The sequence below is a fragment of the Brassica oleracea genome, chromosome C5 (assembly GCF_000695525.1).
Source record: "Brassica oleracea var. oleracea cultivar TO1000 chromosome C5, BOL, whole genome shotgun sequence".
Taxonomy (NCBI): domain Eukaryota; kingdom Viridiplantae; phylum Streptophyta; class Magnoliopsida; order Brassicales; family Brassicaceae; genus Brassica; species Brassica oleracea.
The window spans coordinates 10,015,124-10,025,827 of NC_027752.1; the positions used below are offsets into that span (position 1 = coordinate 10,015,124).

The 10,704-nt window shown below is 40.7% G+C and overlaps 1 long non-coding RNA gene across 7 annotated transcripts in view; it reads right to left on the bottom strand.

Annotated features, from left to right (window-relative positions):
- LOC106344077 overlaps positions 1 to 1,027 on the bottom strand; it is a 5,580-nt gene extending 4,553 nt beyond the window's left edge. For all 7 annotated transcript variants that reach the window (XR_001270108.1, XR_001270110.1, XR_001270107.1 and 4 more), the window contains exons 1-2: positions 683 to 1,027; positions 535 to 603 (exon numbers count right to left, since the gene is read on the bottom strand). This is a non-coding gene — a long non-coding RNA (uncharacterized LOC106344077). The remainder of the gene's footprint in view (positions 1 to 534; positions 604 to 682) is intronic.
- Between the last annotated feature and the right edge of the window lie 9,677 nt (positions 1,028 to 10,704).

Genomic DNA, 10,704 nt, shown 5'->3' on the forward strand with positions numbered 1-10,704 from the left:
GATTGTGTAATTGTATGTTTGGGAAAAGGGTAGAACAATGGAGATTGAGCATTGTATGCATGAGTTGGTCTCTTTCTTAGATATATTATGTGCAATGTCAAGGTTACTTCTTTCGAGAGTAAACTACCTTAAAGATTTTATGTTTCGAACCTCTTGAATCACTTGAATAAAAGATTGATCGTTTGCCATCCTTAGTTCGAAACTTGATCACCCGAGGTCTAATCCCTATATCCATGAGTTCTCTTTTCCCATAGTTAAGAAAGTATCATTTAGTTATTCCTTTTAGTTAGTTATAGTTTAAAAACCCATCTAAATCATTGGTTGCACTTAGATTAAGTGATTACTTGCATTCTCAGTGCTTTGATATCTCTCAGAACTGGTTCGACAATCTTTTATACTACAACATTTGTCTTGGGAGCCTTGAAAACTCCTAACATCAAGAAGACACAATTGTTTCCTTTTTTTTTTTGAACTAAGACACACTTATTTCCTCTTATTCCTTGAAGAAAACAAAAAAAAAATCAAAAGCAAAACCTTGACAGCCTTCTTTTCTTCCGTTCTAAGTTTTTCCTCTGTGAGGATCTTCTTCTCTTCTTTGGTCTCCTAATTTCAGATAACAAACATAAGATTCTCCTACTTTACTAACGGCGCAGCAATTCAAAATTTGGCAATAATCACGTACCATTGTTTCAAGTAGAGGATAAATAAGATTTGGGGAAATACTCAAAATATATGTATCGGTTAGTCTCAGCTTCTTCTTGATGCAAAGCTGATTATGAGGACATGAATATGATTACACGACCATCACTCATCTATGAGACTCATCACCATTGATTCTTTCTTTTTTTTACCGAAGGAGGTGATTTCAAGGTGGTTCGATAAGAATCAATGTTATAATTAGAAATCTGAAACAAAATTTATGGAGAGGGAAGAGAAAAAGAAAACAGTTTGGAAAGTGAAAGCAAAATAAGAGTTATAACTTTTTCGTTTTGGAAGAAGAAGAAAGGGAAAGGTCTATGATTAATTATTTTTCGGAGAAGCGCAATTGTCTTAAGAAAATTGATGTGGTAATTTAGAAATGATATAGCATTTAAATGTATTTTGATTGATGAATTATTTAATCTAACACTATTTAAAATACTTTCCTGAAATTTTTTGCAAATATGACTCAAAACTTGAAGTCAAACACAAAATTAACTCATGTTTTTTTTTGAACTTTGATTTGTCTCTTTCACCCCTAAAGTTCACATTATTCACAGAAATGTCATCATTTTTTTTTTTCCAAAAATGCATATTTTACTCTATCACCCTCATCTTCCTCAAGTATTCACAATATTACTATTGCCATCAATACATCAACCACCATGAACAACCAATTTGAAGCTCTTAATGCACCTAAAATTGATTTTGACTCTTCTTTCTCATTTCTTATGAACTAAAAACAACATTTTTCACATTTTCTATATATTCATCCACAAAAACCAAGATTTTGATTCTAAATTTTTTAAGGTTCATAGAACAGTTTAAGCTCACGATTCTTGGTGGGTCGAATTCGTTTGATGTTTTGTGTGCTTGGAGAAGACTTATGTGTGCTAAGGAATGTATCTCAGTAATTTCAGGTATGAAATCATTTTTTTTTCCTGATCTGTACGCCCATAAGACTTCTGTAACGTCCTCTGGATATAGAAGACTTATACGGAAGTCTTCTGGTCAATACAGAGGTTAGTTTTGCAACAAACTTTATGTGTGTCTTTTTGAGACGACTTCGGTGGAAGTCTTTTGGTTTTCTATATCTTAAAAAAAAGTCAAAAATCCCAGAGAAGACTTCCCCGTAAGTCGTCTAGGATAAGCATGTTAGTTTAGCATTTGACCAGATTGTATCAGAAATTTGACTTTCTTTAGACGATTTACAGGTAAGTCGTCCAACAAAAAAATAAAACTTAATATTTAATATTTAATATTTCTGAGACGACTTCCATGTAAGTCGTTTCATGTTACTTTTCCAATTGAAAAATAAAACTTTAATATTTAATTTACACAGACGACTTCGAGGTAAGTCGTCCATAAGTCGTATGGCGGACGACTTACACTGATGTCGTCTAGCAAAAATTAAATATTTAAGTTTTATTTTCCAATTGCAAAAGTAACCTGAAACGACTTACATGGAAGTTGTTTCAGAAAAAATAAATATTTAATTTTTATTTTTCCGCTACAGAAAGTCAAAGTTCTGACACAATCCGGTCAAATGCATAACTAACTTTTTTTCCTAGACGACTTATCTGGAAGTCGTCTACGATATTTTTGATTTTGTTTTGAATATTTTCAATTGTAAAAATGACCTAATGGACGACTTCCAGGACGTCTTCCAGAAGACTTCTATGGAAGTCGTCTACGTTTAATAAACTTTCATTTTCTCTTAAATTGAAGTTGATGTTCTATGTTTGCTAATGTGTGTTAATTTGAATTGTGCAGATGATGCGTCAGTTACCTGTAGTGTATGGAGAATGATTGTTGAAAGATGACTCTTGGAATTTTGTGGTTGATCATTCCAAATGAGCAAGAGTGTTCTTTTTGAGTGAAGGCTCGACACATGCTGGACTTGTTGAAAGTGCCCAAGAAGATTATAACCTTGACATGAAGACAGAGGATGTGGAGTTAACCTACTTATTACCAGAAGCAATGATGCAACAAATGGCTCCAGACACCTCTCATATTCATGTTACAAGTGATATACAAGTTCAAAACTTGTTCGAGATAACTAAAACGCATGAAGTACGTCTTTGTGTATCAAACCTTAGAAAGATGAGAACGGTTTCAGATGAAGGGGATGAAGATGATAAATAGGATGAAGATGATGAAGGGAATGAAGATGAAAATGATGATGGGGAGAATGATGATGGGGAGGAGGATGCTGATATCCCTGATATTTCTGAACCGGTTGATGATGGTGAGGATTACAGTGAGTATGGAAACGTTAAAGATAAGGATGGGAAAGAAGAAGATGATATGTGTTTTGAAGATTTCAAAAGGACATATGGTAGTGAAGGAGGAAGCTCGAATGCGAGCAGTATCTATGTCAACCAGAGTTTTGTTAGTAGGGCTGCACTGATTTCAGAGTTGCGGTTGACAGCGGTGAAGTGTAGGTTCTCCTACCAAATATACAAGTCAACAAAAAAATCTACTTGTGGCTAGATGTCGGGTCAATGGTTGTGGATGAAAGATCATGTTTTGGGTAACCAAGTATGTGGAAAATCATACAGTTCTGTGTCGGACCGACTGGCTCAGCGGAAATACTGTGAAGTATATTGCTAGCCTTTTCATAGATCGCGTTAGAATCATTGATGGGTTGAATTCGCATCATATCAAAGATGCTATGAAGAACATGTTTGGAAAGACACTTGATTACACCACTTCATACAGAGCACTTCTATATGCGTAAGAATTGGTGAGAGGATCATCAGAAAGTGGGTATGAGCGACTTGATTCATATTTGGAGCAAATCAAGTTAGCAAATGTGGGTTCTATCACTGGTCTAGAACTTGATTCTCTGAATAGATTTAAGTATCTATTTTCTCTCTTTTGGAGCTTCCATTCACGGTTTTCATTATCAGAGAAGGGTCATCGTGGTGGATGAGACTCACCTTAGTGGGAAGTATGAAGGTGTTATGCTAGTTGCAGCCGCACACGATGGTAATTTTCAGATATTTCCATTGGTTTTTGGAATCGTAGATGGTGAAAATGATGACTCTTGGGAATGGTTTTTCACAAAATTGGCGAGCTGTATATCTAATCAGTATCCTCTGGTGATAGTCTCCGACCGGCACACGAGCATTAAAAATGTGTGTGATAAGGTGTTCCCTTGGGCAACCCGAGGAAAATGTTATTATCACCTACAACAGAACATTGTCCAAAAGTATAAAGGGAAGCATCTCTTGTATTTGGTCAAAGGTGATGTTTATGCTTATACAGTTCACGATGTTGACCAGTACATAAATGAGATTCAGAGTGCAAACCCGGAACTTGCAAAGGATTTGGTGGATGCCGACGTGACCCTATGGTCAAGGGTTCATTGTCAGGGAGACATGTACAACTTAAAAACCAGCAACATCGCTGAATCTATTAATTCTGCGATGAAGCGAGAAAGAGGATTTCATGTTCAATTCCTATTGGAGTTCATAAGGGAGAAGCTAGGAAGGTGGTATTGAAAAAAGAGAGAAGATGCTTTGAGTCTCACAAATCAACATAGTCGGTGGCGCAGCGTACGAATGGGTGAACGGTCGATCTAAGAATTTAGGGTTCCTCGAGACCTGTTCTTGGATCGATCAAGAGTTTCTTTCGATAGCTTCTTGAGACCAACTTCATGTTTTATGAATTGAATCAAATCGAACAAGGGATAAAAGCAAAGCTCTTCTTTATAAATCAAAACGTGTTTAATAAGAAACATAAAGCTCTGTTTATATATCCATCCGTTTGGACAAATCCCATAAGGATAAGGATATTATAAACCATCATACTAATTAAAAACTCCAAAACTAATAATAAAAGAAATATCATAAAGACCAAAATCATAAGGCAACGAGTTTGAATGTTCAAGTTGCCGCTGCATCAGGTCCCCCGGGGTGAGTAGGATTCGACCACGAATCAGATGGGACGTGGGTGACTTGTATGGAGACAGGTACCGGATATTAAAGACATCAGAAGTGGTGATGTCAGACGGGAGCTCGAGATGGTAAACATTGTCATTGCTCTTGGAGATGACACGAACTGGACCTATTTTCTTGGACTTGAGCTTATTATAAGCACGAGCTGGCATGTGATCTCGTGTAAGATGGACCCAAACCATATCACCAGCATCGAAGATCAGACGGCGACGAGAAGCGTCCGCAGCTGTTTTGTATTTAGAGGAGGATGCTTCCAAACGCTGAGTAGTTTGAGCATGAACTTCAAGGATGTCGTCAACGAAAGTGGAATCATCACTATGATGACGAGAACAATCGGGGAGAGTAGATAGATCAACCGGTACACGAGGCAAGATGCCATAAACGACGTGAAAAGGAGAGAAACCCGAACTACGATTGACCGTTCGATTGTGCGCGAATTCAGCCTGTGGAAGGCGAGAGTCCCATGTTTTCACCGCATCTCCGACCAAGCAACGTAAAAGATTACCTAGCGAACGATTGGTGACCTTGGTCTGACCATCAGATTGGGGATGATAAGCATAACTCATATCCAAACTGGTATTAAGAAGCTTCCAAAAGGAACGCCAAAAATGACCAAGAAAACGAGAATGTCAATCTGAGACGATAGAAGACGGAAGCCCATGTAACTTATAGACCTCGCGAAAGAAGAGGATAGCGACTTGAAGAGCATCTGTAGTCTTCTTACAAGGTATGAAGTGAACCATTTTTTAGAATCTATCAACAACAACGAAAATAGAATCGAATCCTCGCTGAGTTCTTGGAAGTCCGACCACAAAATCCATACTGATATCTGTCCAAGGTTGAGTTGGGATAGGTAAGGGCATATACAAACCCGCATTGGATGTAGAACCCTTAGACTGTTGACAAATAATGCACCGTTCAACAAACCGCTCGACATCATGCCGTAACGTCGGCCAGAAGTAGGATGTGGATAAGAGATGCAACGTCCTATCGCGACCAATGTGACCCTCTTGATGTATCTCCGTAATCAACTTAAGGCGCAAGCTGCATTCAAGAATGCACAGCCTATTGTCCCGGAACAAGAACCCGTTGCAAAGAGTATAAGGAGAAGGGAGACCTTATGTGGTGTCAGCAAAGACCCGGCCAAAGAAAGGATCCGAGGCGTAGAGGTCAACAAATGTACTAAAACCAGGGACCGTCGTGTGCATTGTGGTAAGAACAGAATGGCGTCTGCTCAAAGCGTCCGCAACTCGGTTGGAGAGACCCGAGGTGTGCTTAATAACAAACGTAAATTGCTGAAGGTAGGCGATCCAGGAGGCGTGACGCGACGAAACCTTGACCTGTGTATGGAGGTGTTTCAAAGCATTGTGGTCAGTGTAGAGAACAAATTCTCGGTGAAAAAGGTAGTGGCGCTGGTGCTTGATTGCTTGGATAATGGCATAAAACTCAACGTCATAGGTTATGTAGCGGAGACGGGAGTTTGATAATTTCTCACTAAAGAAAGAAATAGGTCGATTGTGTTGATATAAAACTGCACCAATACCAGTTTTAGAAGCGTCTGTGTGTAGTTCAAAGACGGAATTGAAGTTCGGCAGAGCTAAGATTGGTGTCGTACAAAGCTTATCTTTAATTATATGGAAAGCGCGATCCGCGTCTGGGGTTCACGAGAATTTCCCTTCGCGTATGCAGTCTGTAATCGGAGACATAAGACTACTGAATTGAGAGACGAAACGTCGATAGAACGAGGCGAGGCCATGAAAGCTGCGTGTTTCCGTGATTGTTGTTGGAATTGGCCACGTTCGTATAGCTTCATCCTTTCCAGGATCCACCGATAACCCTTGAGAAGAGACAATGTAACCCAAAAATTGCACCTCAGTGACTCCGAAGGCACACTTTTTCTGGGTCGCATAGAACCGGTCGCGGCGTAGCACGGTGAGAACATCACACAAGTGATCAATATGTTCGGCCAGGGCTGTACTGAAGATGAGAATATCATTGAAATAAACTACCACAAATTTTCCAATGAAGGGCCACAAATCTTGATTCATGACACGCATGAACGTACTAGGTGCGTTAGACAATCCGAAAGGCATTACTAACCATTCAAAAAGACCTTCACGTGTTTTGAACCTGTCTTCCATTCATCACCTGGGTTAATACTAATTTGGTGATAGCCGCTGCGCAAATCCAACTCGGAGAAGATTGAAGCTGAACCGATTTGGTCCAATAGTTCGTCAATACGAGGAATTGGGAAGCGATATCGAACCGTAATTTTATTCATAACTCTGCTATCAATGCACATTCGCCAAGTTCTATCTTTCTTTGGGATGAGTAAAGCAGGAACGGCACATGGACTCAAGATTTCGCGTAGGTAGCCTTTAGAGACAAGATCTTCAACTTAACGACGAAGTTCTTCATGCTCTGCAGGACTCATGTGATAGTGAGAACAATTCGGTAGCACGGCGTCGGGAACCAAATCGATGCGGTGTTGTATGTCTCTGAGCAGAGGGAGACCCGATGGAAGTTCTTTAGGAAAGACATCTTCAAACTCCAAAAGGAGCTTAGTCAGTTGCGGTTGTGTCGAGGAGTGGTAGAAGAAACCGGTGTTAGAAGTAACATCAGGACAAGTCTTGTATCCTTCATGAGAGCTTCAAAGGGGGCCCGTTGGAGAAGAAGCACCGGGGCGGTTGGAGTAGTGAGAGATGCAGGTGTCGTTGAGAGGGAGGCAGGTGGGGAAGGTTTGAGCACAAAGTTGCGGTTGTTTAAGAACCCATCATGAAGAACATGACGATCGTATTCCCAGGGACGACCTAGTAGTAGATGGCAAGCATCCATAGGAACGATGTCGCAGTAAGTCTTATCATGGCATGAGTCTCCAATAGAAAAGAATACCATGGTGCGGCGAGTCACCGAGAAGTCGTTGTTCTGTTCTAACCAAGCGAGTTTGTAAGGAGTGGGGTGCGGTTCATCGGGAAGAGAGAGTTTCTTGACTGCATCAGAGGACATTACATTCTCAGAACTTCCTGAATCAATAATAAAGTTGAAGACCGATGGTGCACTTTGAATGAAACAGATTGTTTCGTTGTGGGTTTCGGGGTGAACCATGCGGAGCTAAACATGATCGGCGAAGCATAAGTGAAGTGCCCGTGTCGGCGCCGAGTTCTTCAACAGCTTCTTCATCGTCGTAAATGGGGTTATTGTCATCGTCTGGTTGTTCGTCGAGAAGAAGTCCACGGCGAGCCTGATTTGGACAAGCCGATTGGCGATGTCCCGTTTCGCCACAAGAGTAGCAGCGAAACCCTCCTAGCCGTGTCTGTCACTGAGTGTCAACATGAATAATAGCTGTTTCTGTTTTTGGTGTTGTCGCATCGCTAGGCGTGGACGAGGACGCTGGAGTTGTTGACGGTGAACGTGTTTGTCTGCCAGAACCCCAAGCTGAGAACCCAGTACGGGTTTGTGGTTCGACTATGAGTGCTTGCTGATGAGCTTCAGAGATTTTTTGAGGTCTGAATAAATTCCATGTGAATTGAATCTGCTGTCGTAAGCCTCCAATAAACCTCATAACCAACTGCGGCTCAGTGACTCAAAGTTCCACACTGTTGATCATCTTAAAGAAGTCTGTCGCATAGTCATCGATTGAACGCGTACCTTGCCGTAGGTTTTGGAATTTCTGAAACATCAATTGCTCATAGTTATATGGCAAAAAAAAATTTTGCATCTCGCGCTTGAGCTTACCCCAAGTGTGAATCTTTGTTTTCTCGGAACGAGCTCGTCTGGTCTTGTTTTGATACCACCATGAGGCAGCCCTATCACGGAATCTGATTGCAATAAGTGGAACACATTGGTCCCGTGGTATGTTTTTCAATTCCAGTATCTCTTCAACAGTCACGAACCAGCCGAGTAAGTCTTCTGCAACCGTTGAACCATTGAAAAGGGGTATCTCAAGTTTAAAGCATGATTTCCAGGAAGAATCATCTTTGTCGTCGTCTGAACTTAAGTCATCATTAGTATCCTCGCGGTGGCGTGCGTTCTGCTGGCGGAGAGGAGCATACGGATTGTCGTTGTTTTCTGAGTCGTTATGGACGGAGACTTGGTCGTCGTGATCGCGATGATCATGACGTGCGGCAGGGACTGTTAGTTGCGCTGTTAGGTTAGCAACAGCAGTTACCAGAGCCGTGACTTGTGCCTGAAGATCGTTGATGGATTGTTGGGTAGCAGGGGTGTCATCGTCATCAGCGTATTGCTGAGCACGAGTCTTACGAACCATTGTAGCGGGCTGAGAAGGATTCGGAGCGTAGCAGAGCTCTGAGACCAACCTGGCGCAGCGTACGAATGGGTGAACGGTCGATCTAAGAATTTAGGGTTCCCCGAGACCTGTTCTTGGATCGATCAAGAGTTTCTTTCGATAGCTTCTTGAGACCAACTTCCTGTTTGATGAATTGAATCGAATCGAACAAGGGATAAAAGCAATGCTCTTCTTTATAAATCAAAACATGTTTAATAAGAAACATAAAGCTCTGTTTATATATCCATCCGTTTGGACAAATCCCATAAGGATAAGGATATTATAAACCGTCATACTAATTAAAAAGCCCAAAACTAATAATAAAAGGAAATATCATAAAAACCAAAATCATAAGGAAACGAGTTTGAATGTTCAAGTTGCCGTTAAAGATAATGATGTCGCTGCATCAGTCGGGGAGTTGAATACTTACTTGATGTTCATTCGGAGATAGGGAATTCAATGTTTGTCCAACCAATTGATGGATGGCGATTCTTTGTAACATGTGGCAAAATGGATTGTGTTGTTGATTTGGAACATGGAAAGTATGATTATGGTGTCTATGCAATCTAGAAAATACCCTCTCTCATGCTATAGCAGCTGGAACATATGCTGGTTTGAATGTCTCCACACTTGTCTGTCCGCTCCACTCAAAGGATTATTTGTTTGCAGGATACTCACATAATATATATCCTTGTGTTGGACAACAAGTTGAGGTACACACATGCTTTCTTCCGGAAGTAAAACGTGGTCCGAGGACAACGAAGAAATCAAGATGGCAATCTTGGTTGGAGCAATCAAGGATGAGATGACGCATGCCCCAGAAGCAACACACGGTTTATAGATGCTCAAACTGCAAACAAACTGGCCATACGCATCCACAATGCAAGAACTGACGTGGAAGACCTTCTCGACAGTCTACTGGACGACTTCCGTTTATGTCGTCCAGGTTGTTATGTCGTCCCGAAGACTTCTCTGGTGTCTCCTTATCAATCTATTTGTTTTATGTGTTATGAATTTATGTGTTATGACTTTGTGTTATGAATTTATGTGTTATGAATTTGTGTTATGACTAAATTGAAATTGCAACTTAAAAGATAACATCCGAGATTAGATTAACCGAGAGGGTATAGTTAGTACACAACCAAACTAATTTCCTAAAAAATGCTAATTTGGTAGGAGGATAGCATACATACAAAAGCATATCCTATCATGGCCATGTTACAGTAGATTAAAACATCATACAAAACCTTACAAAACCATACAAAAACAGACAAAAGCATCAAGTTCACTGCTCATAAGTTGTCACGTTCTCATCATTGTCGTTGTTCTCTTTGTCATGGGATTCAGGGGCCTCTTGAAATATATCCACTGCCATCTTCTCCCTGATAGCCTTCACGTTCCTACTAGAAAAGGCTGGAGAAAATGACATCCCAAGAGCATGACATTCGATATACATCAGAGTGAACACGCCACAATCACCAGCTCGACACTGAGATACTCCAGCTGTCACTCTCATATATGTGAATGGCTTCAGAGTATATTGGACACAAAGTTCGCCAGAGCCGGCGCACTCAACAAGCAAATAAGGGATTATCCATTGATCAGGCTCCATTACCTCAGCGAGTTCTTCATCACTAATATGTTTGGCAATGCTGTCCCAGATGACTATGTGCTTCTTAGGGATCAATATCCATATAGCAATCCAATGAGTGTTTTTGAAGTTCACTGGCGCGTATATATCATCCACCTCCACCCCCC